At 36.3% G+C, this 27165-nt stretch overlaps 1 pseudogene; it reads left to right on the top strand.

The window, feature by feature from the left end:
• The first annotated feature begins 15513 nt into the window (after positions 1-15513).
• Positions 15514-27073, top strand: LOC122332240 (annotated as a pseudogene).
• The last annotated feature ends 92 nt before the right edge of the window (positions 27074-27165 follow it).

Below are 27165 nucleotides of genomic sequence, written 5' to 3'. Positions count from 1 at the left end.
TTCCTATTTAAAATCAGGATTGCGAAATGATTGTTGTCAGAGGCTCCAATTTATGTCAAGCTTGATAGTTCATTTCTATAAAAGCGAGAGGATAAGCTAGACCTTGATAATTTCATATATTCATTTTATGCACTCATTATAAGTTGCTTCATACAATGTCACTGTCTTGGAGCTCTTTGCTTATTTTGAAGAAATCTTCATTATGTTCAGAACTTACATTAAAAACAAAGGAAGGTTTTGCACAGCTCTTTTTCTGCACTGCTTTTTTACATTTAACAAAATTGTGTTGTGCTTATATAATGAAACCTTCACGAATTAATTTGCAAGCTAGAGAAGAAATGCAGAGAAGAGACACAGGGAAGTAATGACATACGCATTTTTGTGTGAACTAGCTTTTAAAATGAGAACAACATGTGAATCTTCTTGCTATATTGTTTTAAATTCTCTGGAGCAAACAGTATTTGATACAGCCTTCTGTTGTCTTGAGATTGAGATTAGTAGAGTGATCCCCCCCATACTTAATAGTCAAGATCAGCCCGGCTCAGAAGCCCCCATATTGACTGCAAGGTCAGCATCTGATCTTCTGCCAGAGAATGTGGGTCTATGTGTGGATAAACTAGAGCATCGCTTTGAGCTGTAATGATGTGAGACCCGGATACTGTGGAATGTGTTTTAAACATACGGAGAGTTCCATGTATATGCGATGAAGACTGTGGGCAGTGTCTTGGAGTTTCCTTTGAGAGTTGTTTATGTGTTTTGAAAACTGTGCTCAAATACCCAGAGGAAGACACAGCCCGGGAAGCACTGCTCTCTCTTGTCAGGGTGAGTTTTCCAATGATGTGCCATATTAACTCCTAGAGCTGCTGGTGGCAGAAGTGGGCCATTGCACTCAAGGTTCAAGAATCTGAAACTTCAGCACAGGAAGTTACATCACAGACCACTTTTAATGAGATGTAATGAACACAAAAGAAGCTTCTGGCTACTAAACTAAAATAAAGTTCTTTATTGGCATTGTTTTTTATAACATACATGGAATCTTTCCATTGCACAAAATGTAATTTTTTGTGTTCTATTTTGGTTAAATATTTGGATGAACATATTTTTTGTTGGAATAATGTGCACGGTGAATTATATTATCTTGTTGCATAAATATTTATTTGTCATCAGTGGTGCTATTTAATATTTTGTGGAAAATGTGACTTTCATGATTTTTGATTAATCGAAAGTTCAGAAGAACACCATCTATTTGGCATACAATTGTTAACTTGGATTAAAGTATACTGTTAAATGATAACAGTGAGAGAGATCGGTTTTAAGGTTCTTTATTAGCATTGATTGGTTTAACTTTTTTACACAGTATTTCCTGCACAAAAAGCTTTTTTTTTTTTATTATAATTGTTTCATAATTTTTTTTTATTATTTTATTATAGGGTTAATTAAAACACTTATTCGGACTAAGAAATTTTTTTTTAAAGAATTGTTCATTAATTTACTTAAAAACCAAAAAAAAAAATTATTCTCACGTGCATTGTTACACAAACTTTATTTTTAAAGGTAAAGAACTGCAGGTAAAGAGGTGTTCATGCTACATTTTTCCATTGCTGGAAAAATAAATTTGTGTTTCAGTATGATTACACTTTTACTCTGTGCTCCCAAATGGACAAAAGTCCTTCCAGTCCTGTTTTCCAGGATTCACTCTGGCAGACCGACACCTTTGTCTCACCTAGTGTAATTTTCTTTAGTCAGTTCAATCACAATCTCATTCTGTCCAGATGAATCAAGGAAGCAGACAGGGCCATTGTAAAAGAGGGGACTGGAGAGGGAGGGGAAGGGGAGTTGGAGCTTTCAATTAACCAGCATCTTTCCCAGTCCAGATCGGGGTTGCAGTATTACTCTGGGCACTTTCCACAATTACGACAGACAAAGACATTGTACCAGTGAGTGTAGAATTGGGAGCGATGCCATATATTGTAGATTGAAGTTGCTTGACATCTCTAACCTTATGTTATCCACTCGCTTTCTGTAGAAGCTGCTTCCAGTTTAGCTGTGTGGACAGATTACATGGCTCCAGTCAGGATTCAATTAATAATTTGGGTAAAACAGGCTTATGATTTTGTGGATATCCTATTAAGCTAGGTGATGCAAATGGGCCTCAAACCTCTTTATTTATATCTTTCCTTTATTCTAAAACAAATCTATTTAAACAAAAATGCTAATGCAAAGCAACATGAAATGTGTTTGCAACCCAATTTTATATATATATTATATATATATATATATATATATATATATATATATATATATATATATATATATATATATATATATATATAACGCAGCATGGTGCAAAAGCGATGATTCATGCTTTTGAAGCTCTGTGACCGTCAAAGATTTATGTGATTTTAAAATGTTTGATTAGTACAAAATAATAAATCAGTTTCAAGACCATAGATTTTTTATTATAAAAGGTTTCCTGGAAACAATGTTTAGAAAACGACTTGTATATCTGACATTCACCAAATGCACTTAAATAGCATCTGCGAAACATAATTGGAAGTTCTAAAATCAAAGTGTTAAGAGATGTAAGACGGCGCAGTAAAGCGTTAAAGTGTTAAAGGCGTTAAAAAGTAGGCGTGTTGTGGAGATTTTATTGCACTTCTGGATCTCACTATAACTGATACTACCTTCCAGTTCAGACTCACTCCCACATGAAATAATGCCTGATGAATGTTTGTGAGAAACAAACTGCAGCCTTTGCTTCTACAAAGCCACACAATTTGCACTATAAACGCTCCAAGTCTCACATGTGCATTTCTATTTAAGGCTTTAGGAGAGAGTATGTGTAACCCTTCCTCCCTCACTCTAAGGGTTTTTTTCCTGCTTCTGAACTGAGGATGGATGGCTGTATGTTGTGCTCTCTGTGCGGTGCTGATAGCTTTTAATTAAGGCTTGTAATTAAGGCATGTTTGCGCTTTAAAATGTGCAATGTCACTGTTTTCTCACGCTCTAGGAATAGATTTAATAAATCCTGGCTCTACCATAAATAAGCGTTTTTATTTATCTCCATAGTTTGTGTTGTGTTGATGGTGTGGACTGCATCTGTTTCCATAAAAAGCGATCTGAAACCTCCAGCTGTGTACTTTGCCAAGCAGTACTCCCATTCAGAGGACAAATCTGAATCATTTTGAAATATCCATTTGTTTAATTATAGTTTACTTATTTTGGTCTCACTGAACAAAATTATTGTGCACATAACTGTAAAAAGACACTATAATCTTTATAATCTTTCATCAAATCGTTGCTCTGCTTCTGAAAGGATTTTCATTTCAGCTGATGTCACCAAGGGTGTAGAATTTCAACCAGAGGTTTTCAGCTGTGTTGCAGACAGATACTAATCAATACTTCATAATACAGAAGTGCAAAATGGGCTGCAAAAGAGTTTCATATTGGCTTTAGATTACCTGGGCATTTTTGCAGGAGGTGAGTAACTGAGATGTAACTGTTAGAAATTAGACCATTAGTTTGAATGACAGTATTTTTATTTGCAAAACCAAGCTAGGTGATCATGACTATTTTAGATCAGAGTTTTGGATTTAATTTTTCTGATGAGCACGAAAAAGGTTAGATTATTTAAATAAACATTATTTAAATAACATTATCTGAAGTACAAGTTACATCGATGACACAGGAAAAGTTCAACTCACAATGCAATTCGATTCATTGTACTGATTTTACAATACCATTTTTAATGACAAATCATAAATGAAAAAGCTTCTTTAGCGAAATGGACTTAAGCAGTACATCTGTGCATCACGACTGACATAGAAGTGCGCGTGCACGCTGATTGAGTACAGCGGATACTCTCAAAAAGCGGCACTACAGTGACGTTACAGTGCAAAATATTTGAATAAAGTCATCTTGTTGGTTTTTCTTTCTGTACAATAAGCATTCTCGTAGCTTCTTAACGTCACGGTCAAACCACTGATGGACTATTCAGACAATGTCTTTAATACTTTTCTGGACCATGACGGTGTTATTAAATTGGCTGTCAGTAGGACAGTCACAAGCCTCAAGAAATTAGTCCTGTTTTATGTACAAAAACTGGACAAATGCCTTTGAATATAAAATGTGACTTAATGTCTTGAGGTTTGTTATCCATAGTATAAGTGAAATTATTGTTTTTGTTTCATTGAATTCTTAGAAAATAATACACTTTCACTTGGTCACATCACTACTTTGAGTGTGCATTATTTTCAAAAGAAATTCGACAGACCAAAGTCAGTTATTGTTTACTTAACATAACAAGTTTCAATCTTTTACAATATTTCTGTTTTTACTGTTTTGTTCAAGCAGATGCAAGCATACAGGAAAGCATTTAAAATTGCACTGACTCCAAACTTTTAAACAGTACTGTCTTTTTATTTAAATTTAAGTTTTAAGTGACTAGTATGGCAGCAACATACAAAAAGCTGTTATTATATATGGGCACATCCAACCTATTTGTTACTAAAGATAAAGGGATTGTGTAGGACTTTTGTGAAGCGATAGACATTCCTGTTCTGCAGGTCTGAAATTGTGCACGTGTTGATTCTGTGTGGGCCACTTCATAACCCCTGATAATGTAGTAACGTGAACTCTTATTCACAGTGTGTGTGTGGAGGCTGAGGAAAAGCAGGTGGTGTTAGTGGAGAAGAGGAAAGATGTGGGATTTGAGATGGAACTTCTTTCTGACTAGAGCTGAAGCCGTTCTCAGGTAGAGCTACTGCTTTTAGAACAGTGTGTAGGAGGCTTTGCACAGTCTGAATTGCTCTTACATAAACACAAATTTCAGAGAACAAATCCAATGCAGGCAGCCATCAGAGTATTTGTGTGAAGAAAGAATGGTGTACATATAATTGAACACATTACTTCCACTGCAGATTACTTCTTGAAGAATTTGGTACATTGCTCCTACGTGACCTTTTAGCCCTTGCCTGGCATTAATTACTTATAACAGCCACGGCTTGTGCGCTACACTTTAGTGATGCTCTCATTTTCCTTTGAGGGCCATTTGGCTACTGTTTGGTCATCATGCGAAATGCATTTTCCTTGCCTAAAATGAACATTTGGTCATCTTTTATTCACCCTTAGGCATCATAAAAGTTGGCAATATGACTTGGTGCACTTTATTTCAAGTACTGAAGCCATCTCATGCTGATGTTGAAGTTAATTTAAGTTATAGGGTTGATGAAAAGGGTAAAAGGGTTGATGATTAAAGGGTAAATGAAAATTCTGTCATTAAGTACTCACCCTCATGTTGTTTCAAACCTGTTCCAAACCTGTAAGACCCTAAGTTAAATCTTCCGCCATTTTGGAGAGTACTTAACGTAAAATGGTAGAAAAGTTGAGGGAGAAGAATAGAAAAAGGATTTTTCCAGTTATAGATTTTTCCTTTTTTTCCTCTGAAAAAGTAAGTGTACACTAGGTAACAGCTCTGTTAATAAATGTATTATAAGTCACACATAGTTTTTTTTTTTTACAATTATTTACAATAGTAATAATAATTTACTGTGTGTGTCTTTATATATATACTGTGTGTATATATATATATATATATATATATATATATATACATATGTGTGTGTGTGTTTTATATAATTCATTTATTTATATTTATTCATATATATTTATTTATTGTCATTGATATATCGTTATCTCAATACCTGAAATTATCAAGATAATTCTTTTAGATCATATCGCCCATCTCTACTACGCACTACTGCCAAAAACACAATCCCTATTTACTGGCCATATCTCGTGAACAGAAGCTCAGTTCCTAAACAAGGCCATATCTGCAGATGAAACTTTTTTGTAGAAGGATTTAAAAAATAATAATTATTTTATTTTTAATTTTTTTAATAATATTTTGTTTTTTGTAAATATAATGCGTCAAAATATTCTAACAACAACAATTTTGGAGGTCATGTACATATGTTGTGCTCTAAGTCAATATATTGATTATTGCACCAGGCCTATCTTAAACAAAATGATATTGAAGCTACATCAATCCGATACCAAGGATCGGTATCGGGTCGGTGTGTGGTCATTTTCTTTGGATCGGGTATCAATCAGACGAGAGCCCGATCCAAATCAGATATTGTCGCGTATACTATTCTGTTATTGTCGAGCCCTCAAAAGGCACAAAAATGTATCTGCTTGTTTACTCATGAATATATTTTACTACAATGCAAAGAGAAAGGTGTAACATTTTACCAGATTTAGTCCTTAGCTTATTCACCATTATTTGTTAATAACAATTTTTCACTAGATTTTATAAAGGTATTGTGCACTCATGATTTTTCTAGAGTATCTTTTTGCTGCTAAATTAACCAATAAATTAGTTTATAATAGTATTTTTATAGATAATATAATATAATATATAAATAAATATAAGATAATATATAAATTATAAAATTATATATTTTTTCATTTTAAATTTTTATTAAAATTAAGTTGTCTGTATGTAGTAGATTGTGTTTAACACACGAGTGATGATCATGTCAACACAGAGAAGTAAAAAGTTCTACATTGATTTAAAAAAAAAAAAATGGATTGAATCGGTGTCAGCAGACACTCAAAATTTTAAGGATTGTATCGGTTCTGAAAAAATGGTACTGTTGCATCCCTAATTTACACTTCATGTCAATGATAATCGAAATCAATGGCTATGTATTTATTTCTGCCATTCAAAAGATGTGAGAAATTGCATTTATTTGGTCAAACTATTGCTTTAATATTGACAAATGTGTTTTGACAAATAGTGTTCTAGCTTTAAAGCGTGATGTCCTGATCTTTTCAGTTCACAAACTCACTGGAGGCAGGTGGAGGCGATAAACAGAGACAGAAGTCATCTGAACTCTGAAAAAGCTGAACTCCCTCTGCTTCAGTAAACAAACCTGGCCGCCCTGCCGCGTTCTCTGCATATCGTTAACCCGGCTAAAAGACACAGGTGACATTTATTGACCTCTGGCTTGGTCTCTGGTGACTCCTGGCAAACCCAGTCTTCAGCTCTGCACCTGGGTCCAGTTGTGACTGGGCTGCCGTCCACCATGCAGTATTCAGCTCCAGCCCATAAAATATTCAACACAACACAACGCTGACAACAAGAAAACAGTAACACAATCAAGACATTGCTGGCCTGGATTGTCTTTCGATTTGCTAATTTCTTTAGTCAGCATAGTGGTTTTAACAGGGTCGTCTTATTATTTGAGCTTCGATGACACAGTTGCACAGCTTCAGTTCGGTTTAATTTGAACTAATCATGTTAAGGATACTCCATTTGATGTAACAAACATCAAACCATGAAAGGAGTCTTCTTCTGATCTCCATATCTCAGATCTTATTCACTGTACAAGAGTGCAACCAATGAATGAATCTTAAACAGCCTTGGAATTCATGTGTGCATATTGTTTGTTTCCTACTGGGTGGTAATTGCTGCGTATAATGAGAATAAGAAGGCTCATTTTTGGCAGCCAGAGATGAGATTGAGATAAATCTTTGCTTGCGTGCCCGTTTTCCGTTTTTTACACAACGCAATCACACCAACCGGTGTAATGCTTTATTGAAGGCCATTATGCAACAACACATTGATTTTGGGAGTGTGAGCTGAAACGCCTCACCAGGATGAGAATTATCAGCAGTTATCAGAGTTTTTAAAAGTATGCATTTGCATATTCAAGTCAGTTTTATGTCAAGTCAGAATTGTGTGTATTGCGTAAGTTTGTTACAACAGCATTTCTAAACCACAAAAGTTAGATTACTAGTTAGTTAAAAATGCACATTTTTCACCAAATGTAATAAAAAACTGTAATGTTGGCCTGTGGAGGTATATAGCAGCATAAGCTGCTTGAGCTTTTCTATTATGATCAGTATTCAACTGTACAGTAATTTGACAAAACACAAGTACTGTTATTATTAATCACTTTGATGAAAGTGTATCTCTCAAAAACATTTGTAAGTCTTTTAAAGAAAGCTTCCATTTCGGTACAGGTCGGTCATTATTACAGATCTAAAAATATGTATGCATAAAAACAATGGCATTGAAAGCTAATCTTCATCACCTTGCCAAACTCACGCAATATCACGTTCATAATCACAGATGAATCGCCTTCAGTTGAATGAATGCAATGTTGTGTAGCTTGACAAGGATCTAAGGCTCTGTGACTGTCCCATCGACTGCCAAGTAATGTCACTGTCAAGGTCCAGAAAAGTATAAAAGACTTCATCAGAATAGTCCATCTGCAAACAGTGGTTCAGTCTGAATTTTAAGAATTAAAAATAATATGAAGCTTTTTGATTATTGAGTGTTAACACTGCTGCTATATAATGCTAAAAAGACATTGTTTAGAGCTCCACAAAGCAACAGTGACATGACCAAGATGGGGCAGCAGATAAGAGTCATTGTTGTTTGCAATGTTGTCTGATGATTATAGTCACACAGAAATTATATGCTTCATGTTTACAGTAGATTTGCAGATACAGTGGCAGAAGGCTTGTCTCTGAGTTCTTTACGATTAAGGAGCTGTACCATGATGCTTCTGTCAACATACAACAGTTTATCTCACATAAACTCTAATTAAAAAGTTAATAACTTTTTGTGACATTACCCTTGACCATTGTTGATTAACCACATGCTCTTTACTTTTTAGCTCCATGTTAATTGCAAAACTAGATTTGAGCAGATACTCATTCCTCTTCCCTTGTGAATTGTGCCTTGCAGATAGACATTTGCTTATTAACTTGAGATTCCCTTGTGTCTACAGGAAGGAACAGCGCTCCGATGGGTTATTTACCAAACATTTCTAAATTTTAATCTTTTGAACTTTTGTGCTAAGGTGCCTGGAGAAATCACCAACCATTTTAAAATTCTCAAAAAATACTGATATGAATAGGATCTCATGAAAAGCTGGTCCGGTCCGGCCCTCCAGGTTATTTTTGGATCCTATGCAGCATGTGGCTCGCTGTGACCTGCTGGCGTCTGTCTTTCATTGCACTGTGCCACTGGACACCCACATGTTTCTAATCCAACATGGACGCCCCCGCACAAATGCACACACACACAAAAACACCACGTACGCATATAGAAACACGCAAATACAAGCCTTGTACTCCTACACACAGAGACAGCTTGTTATATCACCCTAATCCCAGTTACACACATGCTCGTGTACAGACATCACAAACTAGGGCTGACAGCATAATCTATCTATATCGCTCTTGGCGTCTTGTGTGCGTAGTGTGTGTGCTATGTGTATTTAGATTTATTTATCTAAATATTGTGTAAATACAAACATGCATGTATATATTTAAGAAAATAATAATTTAAATTATTTTAATATGCATATATGCATGTACATATTACTCTTTAAATTGTAAATAACTTTATTTTGGATGCAGTTATTTGTTTCATAGCACTTAATTTCATATAACAGCATAATCTATCTATCCTTGTATGTGTGTGTGTGTGTGTTACAAACAAATTAAATATTTCAGTATATACAATCAGTCCAATATACAAACACACACAAACACAGAGAGAAAAATACGTGCTGTTCTTCTGTTTTGCTAATTTCAGACATCTGTGGTACAAATCTGCTGTTTTATGCATTCTAATCGTGTTTTGTTTTCTTTCTGTGAACCTTTACAAATCTTATAATCATCTTACCATCTTTTTGGCTTTGTATGCAACACTGTTCTTTTTGGCACACTAGTTTTCTTGGCTGGAAAATTAAAAAAATATATATAATAATAAAGTCTAACTAAAACAACATAAAAATTAAACAAAACAAAGTTGGGTCCAAATTCTTGTGCCCAAACCTCTGGGTGTGAGAGCTGTCCTCCGAGATGATCTGTGCTGAATTTCAAAGAATGGTACAGAACTTGAAAACTTCTCTCTTTCTCTCGTGTGACTCTGGACTGTTGAGCCTTTCTTTAACCAGTTATTCTTCATTATAGCTGCTGTCTCTATAAGTCTATAGTCTTCCTCGCTCCCAAGAATCTGGGGTCAGTAATCTGCCCTCAGGCACTGCTAAGACTTATTTTCCACAAGATACACCAATCAGCAGAATGGCTTATAAACTCTGTAAGCTCCCTGGCAGCCCCAGTGGCATCTACAGGACTCAGGCCAGGGTCACTCAAGAATCTCATTGACTGAAAACAGTAGTTCAGTTTTCAAAACCATAGTGAACAGCATGGACAAGAACTGAACTGTACAGAAGGACTTGACTCACCATTTATTACACCTGAACAAATCTTTTGCCGTCTTTTTAGGCAGCTCAATAGTTTTTAGAACAGAACTTTTTTTGTTGAGAAAATTAGCTTGACACTTTCAAAGCTGACAGTCTGATATAGTACTTCAGTTGTATTATTCTGACTTTAGAGAGAACAAAGTGATAAAGAAAGCAGAGTAAAACCTATTAATCATTGTCATTTTCTTTTTCCAGAAACCTGGGGAAGTCAGGCCTGAGAGTCTCATGTCTTGGATTAGGTAGGTTTATGGCCTTTTCATTAAGCCCTTTTTGTAAAATAGATAAGGAAACTTGCAACCAACAATACAAGCTTTTGTAGTCTTTTTGTCATAAGATGAATTTCCTTCAGACTGAAGTGGCAGACAGCAGAAATCTGCACCATGCAGCCAGCGGTGTTCTGTTCTCTTGAGCAGGGCATTAAAGATTATCCATGTTATCTGTAGCTTTGTCTTAAGGCTTTACTCTCTTTTAGTGTCATTGGTGGATCACTGATAATCATTTAAAGCCGGTTTATCTTGTGAAAAGCAGTGACTGATTCTAAATCTTTTACAGGAACATGGGTTACGTTTGGAGGACAGATCACAGATGAGGTATGATGAGTATAAACACTGACTACTCGATGATGTGATCTTTTTTGTATTCTTTCACACTTGCAGAATAGTTCACCCAAAAATGAATGTTCTGTCATCATTTACTCAGTCTCTTGTCTTTGCAAAAACAATATAAAAAAGCTAAATAAGTTAAAATCAGACCTTTGCACCAGGTTTGATGCCAGTGAGTAGTTGAATACCTATGGGTTTTCCATGTTAGCTTTATTTTGATAAATAAATAATCACACATTGTAATTTTTTTTTTCAAATGTAATACTTATAATATTTATTTAATTATAAAAATATGTTTTTCAACATAAAAATTTGCTAAATGCTTTAGTTTGTTTTAAACATTCAAATTTATAGACAGATTTTCTCTGCCAATACACTATTCAGCTTCCAGTAGTTTTTTTATTTCATTTCCAGCATGCATTGTAAATGCAACTAAGCACATTAAATATGACTTATATAGCAGCTTTTTATAATGGAAGAGCCTGCAACACCTTGAATGCTGGATGCTGTCCTCTCTCTTCCTTCCTTCTGACAGATTGCGGGCAACTGGTGACTCTGGCATACGAGAATGGGATCAATCTGTTCGACACGGCAGAGGTCTACGCTGCAGGAAAGTGAGTGCGCCAAAATGAACACACAGCCCACCCTGTCATATTACCACGTGCTGAAATATGTACTTTCTGTTAATCTGGTGAATTAGTTAAGTAATGTGATATTTTAAAAAGTTTACACAACATTTGCAGCATCAAAAATTACAGGTGTTTGCTTATATTTTTAATATCAGATCTAGTTGTCAGTTTTATACATTTTTCTTAAAAGCATGAACTTTCCTCAAGTTTGCTTTAAAGCTAAGGCTTATTTCAAAGGTGAATGAACATTTCTATGGCAGCTGACCCAGGGCATCGTTGGAAATGGCGTTCCTCGTCCATGTCTTGCGTGGGAGTTTGTGTTGATCTTGTCATAACGACTCAGCACAACCCAGCAGTGCTGTTCTTGGGATTAGAGAAGGACTAAAACTGTCATGGCCATTTACTTATGTGGTAGATACTGCAGTATCACTTCTAGTTGGATCTTGAAGTGACATCATGTCTTAATGTGTCATACAAGCCAAATTCATGATTACTGTTGTTATTTGTCTGTAAATATATGGACTGCCATATACACTAAATTTGCATAAATATACCAGTGCATTAAAAAATGAATATCGTGGAAAAGTTGTGAAACTTTCATATATTCTAGATTTTTACATGTAAAGTAGAACATTTCAAAAGTTTTTTTTTGTTTTAATTTTGATGATTAGAGGTTACAGTTACAAGGTCAAAGAACAACAGATGGCCTCAATTTACATTATAGGGATAGTCATTTAATGAAACTCAAGCGTAATATTTAAAATAAAATATTTTGAGATACTGAATTTTGACATTGATGAGCTGTATATTGTCTATTCATAAAATTATAACAAAAAACAAAACAATGTTGTTTTACTTTACATTCGATAAGTCTTAAAAATATAAAAAGTCATTTACAATAACATTTTCACTATGTTAAAAATTTTTGAGATGCACCCTTGTTTTAGAGATACTATAGATAAACATCTGATGGGTTTTTTACTTTTTTTATGCTCATCGTGTTTATTGTGAACGCTGCTGCAATTTCTAATTTGAGAGATTTGTATCCTGACAGTAATGCATCTGTATATCAGATAGTTAATCTCAGATGTTATTCCTAGTGCTGAGAATCCATATTAGAGCACATTCTCCTTCCTCCAAACAAGGAAAGTTGCCTGACACATGATGTTTCATAAATAAACTGTGCAAATTAGGTGAGGATAGCGGTTGGTAATGTGCTCTGTCATTATCTGAGCACTGGGCGTGGGCAGCTCTGATGGGGTGAGAGGGTGGGAAGACATGAGAGTGGGAAGGTCTGTTTTATTTATCCATTTGGAATAAATATGGCTCGGCAGCATCTACCATCCAGCTGTGGTCATAGTAATGCACTAAACCCACAGGCCGTGATGGGACAAACACCCCTGTGTAAATACTACGTGCACACACACGCATGCTGGCACATACATTGGCATGTGCATACTCACATCAGCTTTTGTCACCTTTCTGTATTTCTCTCCCTCGTACATAAACAAAAACTCAGGCTGAGCCGCCCCCTCCATCCATCTCTCATATTCAGATATCTTCGTAAAGATGAGCTTTTTCTGCCATCTCTGGGAACCTGCTTTGAAGTGGGGACTTTTAAGAAAGTGCAAAGTACACTCATGTGGATTAATGAAGATCTCTCTGCATCTAATGATCACTAAATCAAAGCACAACAGCTAGCATTCAACAGCTTTCTGTTTTCATATGAAGCCTGGATCAGCGTGACACATCGAATCAATCAAGATTAAAGATGTGCATCCATCTTTGTGATAGATTGATTATTTCGTTGGACTTGCACAACTCGGCTGAAATACTTGATTCTGATTGATAAGTCACAGCTTTCTGTTATTGGACATTTTTATTATTTAATATCTGTTATAGTAAAAATCATTTAGAATAATGTATAATAGTATTTATATTTTTAAGAAATATTTTTTTATGGATACATGATCACGTGACCCTGGACCACAAAACCAGTCATAAGTGTACATTTTTAGAAATTGAGATTTTATACATCAACAGAAAGCTGATAAATAAGCTTTCTTTTGATGTATAGTTTGTTAGGAAAATATTTGGTCAAGATACAACTATTTGAAAATCTGGAATCTGAGCATGCAAAAAAATAAATACTGAGAAAATCATCTTTAAAGTTGCAGCTTTCTTGTAGCACATGTAAGCAACAAAGTTCTTAGAAATGCATATTACCATATATTTATGGTAGGAAATTTAAAAAATATCTTTTATGATCTTTACTTTATATCCTAATGATTTGGCAGAAAATAAAAACCTATAATTTTGGCGCATACAATGTATTTTTGGCTATTGCTACAATTATACCCCAGTGGCATAAAACTCATTTTTGTGGTCCAGGGTCACATTAAAACTGGATTGTTTACAGGTATCAGATGTGCTTTCTTATTTGATTTATTTTTCTTTTTATTATTTATTATTATTTGATTTTAAAGACCAGCCGATGTTTACTTGTGTACAATGCAAAAATGTCATGTCTTATATTCTTTTGGACCTTTTCTTTAAGTAAGTTGCTTAGTTAAAAGCTTGAGACAATAAATAGAGGTGTTAGGTGTTATTTTTAGTATTATATAAATTAAGTATTATAATATTAATTTCTTTAGGTTTAGTGATTTTATGTGCTTTTGGTATTTTTCCTTATATTTCTATTTAAATTTAGTATTTTTTTATTAGTTTTAGTAATTTTAGTACTTAAACATAGTTTATTTCCATTATTTCTTATTTCTGCTGTTGTTGTTGTTATTTGTTGCTGTTGTTTTGAAGTTAAGTTCATCTAATATTTATATTTTGTATATAAAAAGTAATAGTTTAAACTTAAAAACAACACTGCCTTATAACTGTGAGTAAAATTATTTTGCCAACCATTGTTAGAAGGTTAATTTATCCGAGAGTTTAAAATGTTGTTACTGAAATATGAGATCAAACCCATTTTGATTCCTCCTGAGCATTCCAAAAAAATGGGGAGGATACTTTTGAACTTTAAGAAGAACATTTGCTGTTTTTGGACCGTGACAGTATATTGCTTTATTCACTTTCACTAAATGAAAAAGCAGCACTGAAAGATGAGAAGCAACTCAAGGGTTTGGAGCAAAATAAGAGTGATTTTCATTTTAAAGTCAAGTATTTCTTTAACAGTCTTTGTCTTCTTATAAGAATACTAGGAAGAAAAAAAACATGATTGCAGAAGGATTTTAGAAAGATTAGTATAGCAGTGGGTGGGATTTGTAGTGCAAGTAGCGTGGACTAAATTACAGCACAGTGGTTTATTGACTTGACTGGTGTGCGGTTTGAGGAAGAATATCACTCACTGGGACAATCTCAGCCCAAACTATATCCTCATTGGGCCCAATTAGCACCCTCAGCATCACTAATGGCTGCCAGAGAGCATTTTAGTCTCCAGGCTGTTGCTGACACTTTTCCTCATCTGTGTATGAAAAGGAGGCACATTTTTAAATATGCTTTTAGCACCCAGGTTGTGTTAATTACTCATTCACATACCTTACTGCTTTAAAGCTAGGCCGCTACAGAGCAAAGTTCATTTAAATTATAGCCTGTTATATATTTGACTATAATGTATTGTTTTAGAAATAAATAAAAACATCCAAAATACACATTCAAGTGTTTATTTTATTGTACCTTACCCATTTGTGTCTAGATTTCAATTATATTATATATTTAAAGGCTATTTTCTCAAAATGAGCTTTGACCAGGTGTAGATGTATATTTTTAAGTTTGTTGATTTTAATGTTTTATTTCTGAAAATATCAATTTATATTTCTATGGCTGTTTTTTTGTTTTGTTTTATTTAAATGTATCATATTGGTGTCTCGAAAGAGGTGATTTATGAAATTTGAAATGTCCCTTCAGCAGCCTGTTTTGTTGCCTCTATATGTCAATAAAATGACGGATTAGTCCGATAACCATCAGGTTTTCTGTTGCAGGCGGAGATGGTGCTGGGCAACATCATAAAGAAGAAAGGATGGAGGTATGTTCATTAACAACATACAGCTTTTCATTTCCTTCAGCCGCTTCTTATCTTGTGCTGATAACTCGGCCCAGTGCCTCAGAGATTGTGCCACAGCCATCCCAGACAGGCAGAAACATAAATTATTAAAGACTGGCTCACCCCTGCAGATGTCCCATCTAGATATTGAATTATGAAACGGTCGCATGGGTGTGTTTATTGTGCAGTTGATGTCCTGATATATGTGTGTGTAACCTAACACAAGCTAAAGGAGGGTCATAGTTAATAGAATCCCTTTTGTTAAGAGGTTTTCATTTAAAGCAGGGTGGGCTCTCGCTGTTTCTGCATAATGAGATGAAAAGTAACTGAGCTCTCTGCAGGAAAGGATCTTCACATTTGTGTGTGTGTGTGATACCGTGCTGCTTAGTCATCCTGCTAGTCAGTGTGCATCAATATCAGGGCACACAACCCCTCACCTCTGCAGAGACATAGCTTATTTCTGTCCTGTGTGTCTATGCGTGGGCTTACTTACAATTTGTGAGAAAGTCAGCTAAATCTGACAGAACTTCCGTTTGAGGAAAGAATATTCTTTAAACAAAAACTGTATGTGGTAGTGAATTATGTGTAAAATCTGTAATCATACAATAATTAAAAAGTAAGTAATCTGATTATAAACATTTAAAAATGTAATATAACCTCTAATATAACCTAATATGAGTACTTAATTTCATGGATTCTTATCCAGGTTTAATCCAGATTACATGTGAGTGCAGTAGTGTTTGTGTGTGTGTGTGTGTGTATATGTATACTGTATGTGTTAATGCATGCATTTATGCATGTAATTGCATTTATGTAATTATTAAAATGATTATCAAATATACTTATAAACCTTTACATGAAAGCAGATGTCTGTGCTATGTCCTCATTTAGACAGCTAAATAAACGTGTATGTGTATGTGTGTGTGTGTGTGTGACCATGCATTCCTTTGAAATTAAAATGGTTACGCAAGCCATTATTCTGGTGTAATTATTTGCAACCTGATAATTACTTTTAAACGCCTTCCAAAAAGTGACCTAATTTTTTTTTTTCTTTTTGCAGACGCTCAAGTTTAGTCATTACAACCAAAATATTTTGGGGTGGAAAGTATGTATATTTTTATTATACAATGAATCATGGCATTATGTGAACAAAGCTTCTAAAGTTTTAATGTTACACTCATGGATTACACAAAGTAGCTTTAGCTTTTTTTTCTATCATATGAACACATATCAAGCCAAGTAATGTCTCATCAATATAATTTACTAAAGTTGGCATCACTGATAATTGCCCAAATAGTAAATATGCTGCTGTTTTCTAGAGCAGAGACTGAGAGAGGACTGTCAAGAAAACACATTATAGAAGGTGAGTGGACCTCAAAGCTTACATGTTACAGAGCAGCAGCTGACCTGAACTTCACAATTTCATTCATTTGTGTGCAGAACTGATTTGTGTTACACTTCTGTAGGTCTGAAGGCATCATTGGAGAGACTGCAGCTGGAGTATGTGGACGTAGTGTTTGCAAACAGACCAGACCCTAACACACCCATGGAAGGTACTCATTTCATTTGCTATAAACCTTTAAATAACAAACTCTACTATATCTTCATCCTGTGCTGCTCCAGATTGATTCCTCAAATCAAATGCAAGCAATTCACAATTTACCCATTTGCCCTTTTGTAAGTTGCCAGCCTGAATTAAATCTCAATCAATGTTTTCAGGAGAAAGGGTGGCTGCTCTTTAAAAAAACATGGCAGAAATGTTATTTGATCTACTTTTATTAGCCTAGCTGCCCTTTAGAAAGTTCACACAGTTCAATGGTTGAAACACAAACAGCTCAGGGGCCTGTAGACATCTGCTGTCGTGTGTCATTAAAGAGCTCGACACTTCAATAGTCTGCTTCTCTCTTGCGCTCTTAGACAGATCTCACATAAGCGAGAGCAGTATGACTCTCAAGCTCATAAGACGAATGTTTTGATATGGCTGGTTTTGGTTATTAAGGATGGATCTTTTCCAGCCCTCATTTGAAGCTGTTCTATTTCTTGAGCCGATGTTGATATTGACCCAAAGCACAAGTTGTTTATTTTGTCATTGATTGAAATTCCCCAGCTCGTTCCAAAAGTGATTTATCATTTAAACTCCCCTCCTTCGCATTAATCGAGCTTGTTTTCTTGCTTGTTAATATTTCACACGTTCACCCGTACCGACACATTCTGATGGCAACATGACTTGATGTATGGTGCTGTAAGTCTCTGAAAATCTGCCATCTGATTGGCAGAGACTGTGCGGCGATGACCCATGTGATCAATCAGGGAATGGCGATGTACTGGGAACATCACGCTGGAGTCCCATGGAAATTATGGTGAGTCACAGTCTCTTAACTTTTAGTTGTTTTCACCCCTGTAATCAGCATCGGCACCGGCTGCTTTTGTTCCTGAAGAACATCTAAAGATGCTTCTGTTTAAATAGGTGCTGTCAGTGAGACAGTCTAACCTTAAATACTGGGCGGATCGGAGATCTAAAACAGCACCGCACTGAGTCAGACAAACCCTTCACACTGACAGAATGTTAAAAGACGAGCTGTTGTTTGTGTTCAGTGATGCCTCGTCAGTCACAACTCATTTGTCTATTAATGCGTAACATGTTGTGCAGAATTTGGTTTTCTGTCCCATTGCCCAATAATATGTTCCACCATTTAGTGAATTTTACATGGGCAGATAATTCAGAATTTTTCTCTGTTGTTTTGACAAAAGAATCTAAGTGTGGTCTGGAGAAGTAGTTTATTATTAATATGTGTTTATTTTTTTAAAAAAAGCTTGCGGGCAGCCACAGGAACTTTCAGATTGAAAACCCATGGGCTACAGGAAAGACTGTAACTCGCTTTCATGCGGATTAGCCTATAATCAGATAATATTCCTTTTCTATTTGAATTTTGTAAATTTAGAAGTAGTCTTATTTGTATGGTTCCTCTGTGAATCAGGAAAAACTGAAAGTGAGCAGCTGGGGCGGACAAAGTGTTTAAAGATGCTGCAATTAATTTTATCTGTAAATTTAGATTTCAAATTCTATATTGATTTTAGGAGTGTTGACATTATTTTACTAATTGTAACACCCAACACTAGTTGTCATTGACATTATGAAGACCAGGAAGTTAACTTCAGCCCAGGCATGTGCATTCTTTTTAATTTCAGCTCAACTGCATTCAGACGTAACGCTAACCTTGTGCAAGCTATCATTTTGTCTGTGTTTTGTAGGAAGCATATTCTGTGGCCCGACAGTTCAACCAGATCCCACCAATCTGTGAACAGTCAGAGTATCACATGTTCCAGAGGGAGAAAGTGGAGGTGCAGCTTCCTGAGCTCTTCCATAAGATTGGTGAGTGATGCTGCTGTCGCTTGAGTCTCAGACCCTGACCAGATGTGTCTTCTCAATGGGGTTTGGCCTGTTTTTTCAGGTGTGGGTGCGATGACGTGGTCCCCGCTGGCCTGTGGGATAATCTCAGGGAAATACGACAGCGGGGTGCCAGCCTACTCTCGTGCCTCACTAAAGGTACTACATATCCCATGAGTCTCTCTGTCTCCGCCTCCTCCTCTTCCTGGTCCTTTGGAAACATTAGTGGCCTCATATGTGATTCCTTGGTGTTTGGTGTTCTAATGTGAATGTGTTCCGTGTCTTCCAGGTTCTATAGTTGGTGTTTTCCTGTAGATGTGTTTGTTGTTGATGGCATGAATCCACACGCCTGATCTTCAACATATATTTCTTTATGTGAATGAGTTTCTATGGTAACTCTGAGGAGGATTGGCACTTGTTTATCAGTGTTTCCATCTCTTTCAAGCACACTAAACCACACACACAAGTGCGCACTAAAAGCACCCGTTTCGAGCTTTATGTTAGCGTAGTCGCATGTTTTTGGCTCATTGTTTTGTGACCCATCATCTTCCTCCTGTAGTCTTGTGTCACACTGTTGATCATTATTACTGATATCTTGTTACCTCTGTGTAACTTGTAACGTATATGTGCATTGACACTCGACTATAACAGAACCGTGCTGGTGGTCTGAACAGTGATGGGTCCACTGGATTAGGAGACCCATGAGTGTTTAGATCACTAGACCACACTGGTCCTTTTCCACTGTTAATTCATATTTACTAATGATGGACCTGAAGCTGGATTATTTATCCTGGTCAAGCACACACACAAACATGCTTTTACTAGTCAGTAGAAATAATAGATTATACTTTAAAGTCATCATGAAGTCATAATGAATTAAGACAAGACGTTAACTTAAGCCAAGCAAATAGTTGGTTAATCAGTTGGTTAGTCTGTAGTAAAATAACTATTTAGCCAGGGTGTCAAACTGCCCTGCATAGTTTAGATGTAATCCTAATTTAAGTAACTGATCCAACTAATCAAGTCATATAGGTTTAATTGAAAGCGGCACAGGATGCAGTATGTGTGTTGGAGCAGGATTGGAGCTAAACTCTGAAAGGTTCCAACCCTCCAGTAACTGAGTTTGACTCCCCTGATTTTGCCTGTTGCAGTGTTTAGTAAGATTCATATACTACTGTAGTAGTACCGTTTTTATTTGTTTGTTAAAACAAAAGTGTATGTGTGTGTGTGTGTGTGTGTGTGTATATATATATATATATATATATATATATATATATATATATATATATATATATATATATATATTATAATTTTAGTTCTAGATTTTAATTTTAGTTTTAGCTTTGAATATTTCCTATATCGTTTTTTTATGTTTTCATTTAATATTTTACTTTTATTTTTTGGTGACTTTTCATTTAAAACCAATTTTTTCTCACATTTTTTTGATGTGTATATTGTTTTTAAAGATTTATATTTGGGTTTTAGTTCTTTTAGTACCATGCATCAAGTTAAACTAAATGAAAATTAAATGCAACTAGTGTGTGTGTGTGTGTGTGTGTGTGTGTGTGTGTGTGTGTGTGTTTTAGTTTAGTTTTAGTTTTAGTAATTTCTAGTATATTTTTAGTAAGTTTTATCAAATTCAATGAATTGCAAATGTGTTTCATGTTGACTTTAAATTGATAGTAATGTAATTTTTAGCTAATCAACTGAAAAAAATCATTTTAATATATGCCTTAAACTCATTTATGCAATTTTTTTTAACACAGCTTTCTAAAAAATCACTGATCATGTTTGTGAGTGTGTGTATGAGGTCTCTTTACCCCCTAAAGTTCTCTGAGTGAGTTCATCTCTGCTCATTTGAGCTTTTGGGTGGACAGAGTCACGTGTTTAAAAACAGGCCCTCGCCCACACAGGTGCTGCTGAGTGTTACACGTCCAAAAGAGTGTGAGAGTGTGATAATGTTGTGTGTGTGTGTGTATGTGCACCGCTGTAGGCGTGGGCCCCTGTTTTTGAGCAGGTGTGCTGTGTTGTTAACAGGGCTACCAGTGGTTGAAGGACAAGATCTTGAGCGAGGAGGGCCGACGCCAGCAGGCGAAGCTGAAAGAGCTGCAGGCAATCGCTGAGCGGCTGGGCTGCACGCTGCCACAGCTAGCCATCGGTACGCCTAACCCAAAGACACACTGCCGCTCTCTCTCTTTCTGTCTGTCTGTCCGTCCGTCCTGTGCCTCGCTCATCCTCTCCCCCTCTCATCCTCCCCTTCCTCAGACCGCCGGAGCGGAAGCGTCTGTCCGTCTGCGGATGGCTACGCCAAACAAATGGCTTTAGTTTGAGGCTTTTAATGGAAGAGTGTTTCTCCGGCATCATATTCTTGCTTAAGCTTAGGGTTAAATATAATAGTTTCAAATCGATTTGGCATAGTGCTTTATGATGCTCGGTGTGGTATCTGAGATAGGAAGTGTTGTGTAATGCTTTTTGGAGAGAATGGAGTGTAACGTTTCAAAGAAATATGTGCTGTACGATCTAGAGTGAAGGCTTTTATAAGAACTGCGATGCTTTGATTTAACTACATCATTTCAGTGTACAGTAATCTAATCTTGAGAGCTGAGTGCTTGTGATCACGGTCTGCTGCACATCATAATAGTCCAGTTAAAGTAAAAACTATCCAATTGAGAAACTCAAAGTGTGTTTTTGTGTGTGTGTGTGTGTGTGTGTGTGTGTGCAAAGCGCTAAGACTAGCTGGCGGTAGTAGAGATTAGTTTGGAGCCCAAGTCTGCACAGTATTGTTATGAGATGGAGCCTCAGACTCAGCGACACACCCCATTTATATAGCATCAATTTACTAGCTAAAATCAAACTTATCACAAAAACAAACAATTAAACATATATCAGCGTGAAAACAACTACCGTGAATGACTAAAACCATATTTTTAAAAAACTTTTATTGGAATTGTAATACATTTTTGACAGCTTCACATTCCAGGACATGTGAGTCACACCTGCTGAAACAGAACAAAGTTTTTTAAGTTTGTAACAAGGCTGTTTTAGGTCACCACTGACTTCTATAGTAGAAAAAATGCTATGGAAGTCAAGGTGCTAAAACAGCCTGAATTTACAAAGTTTCTTCAAAATATCTTCCTTTGCGTTTGACAGAACATAGAAATTCGTACAGACTTAGAACTAATCAAGGGTAAGTAAATGATGACAGAATAAAAATTTTTGGGTGAACTATTCCTTTGAATTATGATTTAAAGCAGTCCTGCATAATTGTAGCCCCACAAACGTATTGACTGCAGTATAAATGGTATAGCAGAAAACATTTCAGTCGTCAAACAGTCTATACCGCCGTCGTTGCATCCACCCCAGTCTTGATACTCTCTATAAAGTTTCAGGAAGCCCTTCGTTTTCCCGACCTCACAGAAGTCATAAATTGGCAGTATGTATGTGACAACACATCCTCTGTGATTCATCGACTGCGGGACGCTGAGGAATAAAATCTTGACAGGACCTCAATCAACAGAGCAGCGGCCAATAGAATCTTGTCCTCTTCCCTCACCTGTCCTGTAATGCAGTCGTACATTACATTTCACACCTCATTACTGGATTGCCAGCCCCTCCCAGGTTGTGCAGATCCCTCTTCCCCCGCACAAGCACGGCCAATCGATTCACAGCCAGCACTGCTCATTTACACCACCGCCAGTGTGTTTAAAAATACTCCTATGGGTCAGATCTGCTGTCAGAGTTAATGAACTGCGCGTGCATGTAAATAAGCTGATTATTTTAAGGGTATGACGTCATAGTGTGTTATTGACGTGCCGGTGGAGGCTGTAAATGAATAAAATAGCTAAACGTCAGTGAAGCTTTTTGAAGTAAATCAGTCAATCACTTTTTTCTACATGCGCTTTTAAAAATACAGATTGTATCAAAGCACTGAGCAGTATGAAATAGGAGAATAGATGGATGGTCTCTGTAATCAAATCGACAATAATCACTAGAAACTAAGTGTCCCCTTTTGTTAAAAAATTCAGAAACAAATATTAGTTAGTTAGGTCATTTTACTTTTAATAATAAGCCTAGTTTGAAATTAATGACCAAAGTTAATCAGTCCACTCATTCATTTTAGCTTTAACTCACTGTTGTGCAATACATTGTAACATAAGACTACACTACTATATATGTGTTTTGTCAAATTATACCACTAAAATTATACTAGAAAAGTAATGAAAATTATTAAAAATAAATTATAATAAATTATCACTGCATTTATTTTCTCCCCAACACTTCTTACAGTTTTGTATTCTACTGTGTATGCACAGTAGAATGTGTGTGTGTGTGTGTGTGTGCGTGTGTGTGTGACAAAGCAGTCTGTTAGGGGGTAAAGTGCTAAAATCCGTTAAAATCCACTGTCGATTTACCCAGAACATCAGAGCTGAATGTTTCATATCATCTGCAGCGTTTGACACAGTGTTGCCTTGAAAAATTTGAACACGCTTCCAAATGGCCTCTGTATTACAAGCTAACACAGACACACACACAGCAGTACAGTAAACACACTGCAGTGCCAACATACAGTGCCACAGATGGCACACACACACTCACACACACATGCACACAAACAAACTCCCAGGAGGGGTTCAAATCCCCACAGAGTTTCCTTCCTGTCTGTGTGTGGCGGCGGTGTTGCATGGACCGTGTTTAGGGAACAGCAACGGTCAGCATGGCTCCTCTTCACCTCCTCTGCACTCCTGCAGATATCGCTCATCTTCCTGCGAAAAAAAAAAAAAAAAAGAGAGAAGCTTGTGCAGCTCTGATTTTGAGCTTGCTCAGTGTGTCCTGGTGCTGGGAGCCATGGTAACAGAGTGGTCTGGCAACTGCTGTGTGTTTTGTGAGATGCTTCAGTGTGTGTAGGAGTGGGAGAAGTAGCTGCTTTAATTTTGGAAATGGCTTAATTTGTATAAACATATACATGTTTTGTTTTAAATAGAACATTTATCTTTTCGTGATGGGGTAGGTTGTGTCATGTGTTGTGTATGATGTTATTTATGCTGTTTGTTCAACATATTTGCTGCTCGTCTCCAGCGTGGTGCCTGAGAAATGAAGGTGTGAGCTCTGTGCTCCTTGGAGCCTCCAGCACTGATCAGCTAATGGAGAATATAGGAGCAATACAGGTGAGAATACATATGTTTTTGTGGAAAGTGTAAATCAAATGCTAAGCCCTGCCAGAAAATGAGCTCTGTGACCAACCTAAAATCATTCTTTAGGATTGCAAAATTTGGGGAATTTACAAAGTTTCTTTCTGAAGTTTCTAAAAAACTGAAGGTTTCTGAAACTTTCTAGGGGAATTAACACAAATTAAAAATTTTAATCAGCTGCATAGATATTTTCTAGAACCTACTATTAAAACCTACTATAATTGAGCCTAACAAACTACATCCAGTGAAATAAGTTATAATATGATTATAATAATGGGGAAAAGATGTTTGATCGGTGGTATTAAGGTTGAACTTGAATATACTAAATCATCATTTTTTATACATTAGATATAAAAGCCAGTATATCTGGCTTTTATATCTACTATGAATCTCATGTAATTTTTGCATCCATTCTGTTTCAAACTCTCTGCCATTTTAATCATATTACAGCAGTTTAACAATATAATGGTGTGCTTTCCAGTCTCACAAGTATAATCTGTTCGATTTTAATCACTTCATGAGCCCATTTACAGCAAATCATGCTGTTCACAGAAATCTCCGTTCCTGTGGGACATTCTGTAAAGCTGTAAAGCTTATCTGAGCACAACTTGAATGTGGTGATAGGCGGAGCTTAGACAAGGTCTCTCTCTCTCTCTCTCTCTCTCTCTCTCTCTCTATATATATCTATATATATATATATATATATATATATATATATATATATATATGTATATGTGTATGTGTATATATATATATATATACAGTACAGACCAAAAGTTTGGACACACCTTCTCATTCAAAGAGTTTTCTTTATTTTCATGACTATGAAAATTGTAGATTCACACTGAAGGCATCAAAACTATAAATTAACACATGTGGAATTGTATACATAACAAAAAGTGTGAAACAACTGAAAATATATCTCATATTCTAGGTTCTTCAAAGTAGCCACCTTTTGCTTTGATTACTGCTTTGCACACTCTTGGCATTCTCTTGATGAGCTTCAAGAGGTGGTCACCTGAAATGGTCTTCCAACACTCTTGAAGGAGTTCCCAGAGATGCTTAGCATTTGTTGCCCTTTTGCCTTCACTCTGCGGTCCAGCTCACCCCAAACCACCTGATTGGGTTCAGGTCCGGTGACTGTGGAGGCCATCACTCTCCTTCTTGGTCAAATAGCCCTTACACAACCTGGAGGTGTTTTTGGGGTCATTGTCCTGTTAAAAATTAAATGATGGTCCAACTAAACGCAAACTGGATGGAATAGCATGCCGCTGCAAGATGCTGTGGTAGCCATGCTGGTTCAGTATGTCTTCAATTTTGAATAAATCCCCAACAGTGTCACCAGCAAAGCACCCCCACACCATCACACCTCCTCCTCCATGCTTCACGGTGGGAACCAGGCATGTAGAGTCCATCCGCTCACCTTTTCTGCGTCGCACAAAGACACAGAGGTTGGAACCAAAGATCTCAAATTTGGACATTAGATTTCCACTGGTCTAACGTCCATTCCTTGTGTTCTTTAGCCCAAACAAGTCTCTTCTGCTTGTTGCCTGTCCTTAGCAGTGGTTTCCTAGCAGATATTCTACCATGAAGGCCTGATTCACAGTCTCCTCTTAACAGTTGTTCTAGAGATGTGTCTGCTGCTAGAACTCTGTGTGGCATTGACCTCGTCTCTAATCTGAGCTGCTGTTAACCTGTGATTTCTGAGGCTGGTGACTCGGATGAACTTATCCTCCGCAGCAGAGGTGACTCTCGGTCTTCCTTTCCTGGGGCGGTCTGCATGTGAGCCAGTTTCTTTGTAAAGTTCAAAGTTTTCCCAATTTTTCGGACTGACTGACCTTCATTTCTTAAAGTAATGATGGCCACTGGTTTTTCTTTACTTAGAATTTGTATTATGGCAAGAAAAAAGCAGCTAACAGTCTATTCAGTGAGACTATGAGCTGTGTATCCACCTGACTTCTGCACAACAAAACTGATGGTCCCAACCCCATTTATAAGGCAAGAAATCCCACTTATTAAACCTGACAGGACACAACTGTGAAGTGAAGACCATTTCAGGTGACTACCTCTTGAAGCTCATCAAGAGAATGCCAAGAGTGTGCAAAGCAGTAATCAAAGCAAAAGGTGGCTACTTTGAAGAACCTAGAATATGAGATATATTTTCAGTTGTTTCACACTTTTTTGTTATGTATACAATTCCACATGTGTTAATTTATAGTTTTGATGCCTTCAGTGTGAATCTACAATTTTCATAGTCATAAAAATAAAGAAAACTCTTTGAATGAGAAGGTGTGTCCAAACTTTTGGTCTGTACTGTGTATATATATATATATATATATATATATATATATATATATATATATATATATATATATATATATATATATATATATATATATATATATGTCTAAGCTCCGCCCATCTGCTGTCTCATCAAAAATGCTTTTGTTTATATGTGTGTACTGTGTATATTTATGTATGTATATGTATGTATGTGTGTGTATATAGAATACACACACATGTGTAGTATAGATTTAAAAAATTGAAAATTTATTATTAATGTACAGTATATCAATATAGTAAATATACATAATAAATATACACAGAACACACATGCAAACAAAAGCATATTTTTATGTGATTAATTATAAAACGTTAATAGTGTGTGTGTGTGTGTGTGTGTGTGTGTGTGTTTTGCTATATCCTCTAGCTTTATATGTATATGGAATCCACACTCAGTTTTAAGCTTTTTTCACAGGTTCTTCCAAAGTTATCATCCTCCATCGTGCACGAGGTGGACAGTATCCTGGGCAACAAACCCTACAGTAAAAAGGACTACCGTTCCTAGTGTGGGACCGGATGCTCCACACACACCTTTGCCTGATCCTCCGTTCGCTTCAGCTTTTACTGAATGAGTACCGGCTGCATGAGGCAGGCAAGCACCCACAAACCCTGGAGAGCAGGACTTTTACAACACAAAGGGCAAGAAAGCGTGAAAAATACACAAACAAAAAAAA

Source organism: Puntigrus tetrazona, unplaced genomic scaffold (genome assembly GCF_018831695.1).
Source record: "Puntigrus tetrazona isolate hp1 unplaced genomic scaffold, ASM1883169v1 S000000007, whole genome shotgun sequence".
Lineage (NCBI taxonomy): Eukaryota > Metazoa > Chordata > Actinopteri > Cypriniformes > Cyprinidae > Puntigrus > Puntigrus tetrazona.
This window is presented reverse-complemented; position numbering and strand designations above follow the sequence as displayed.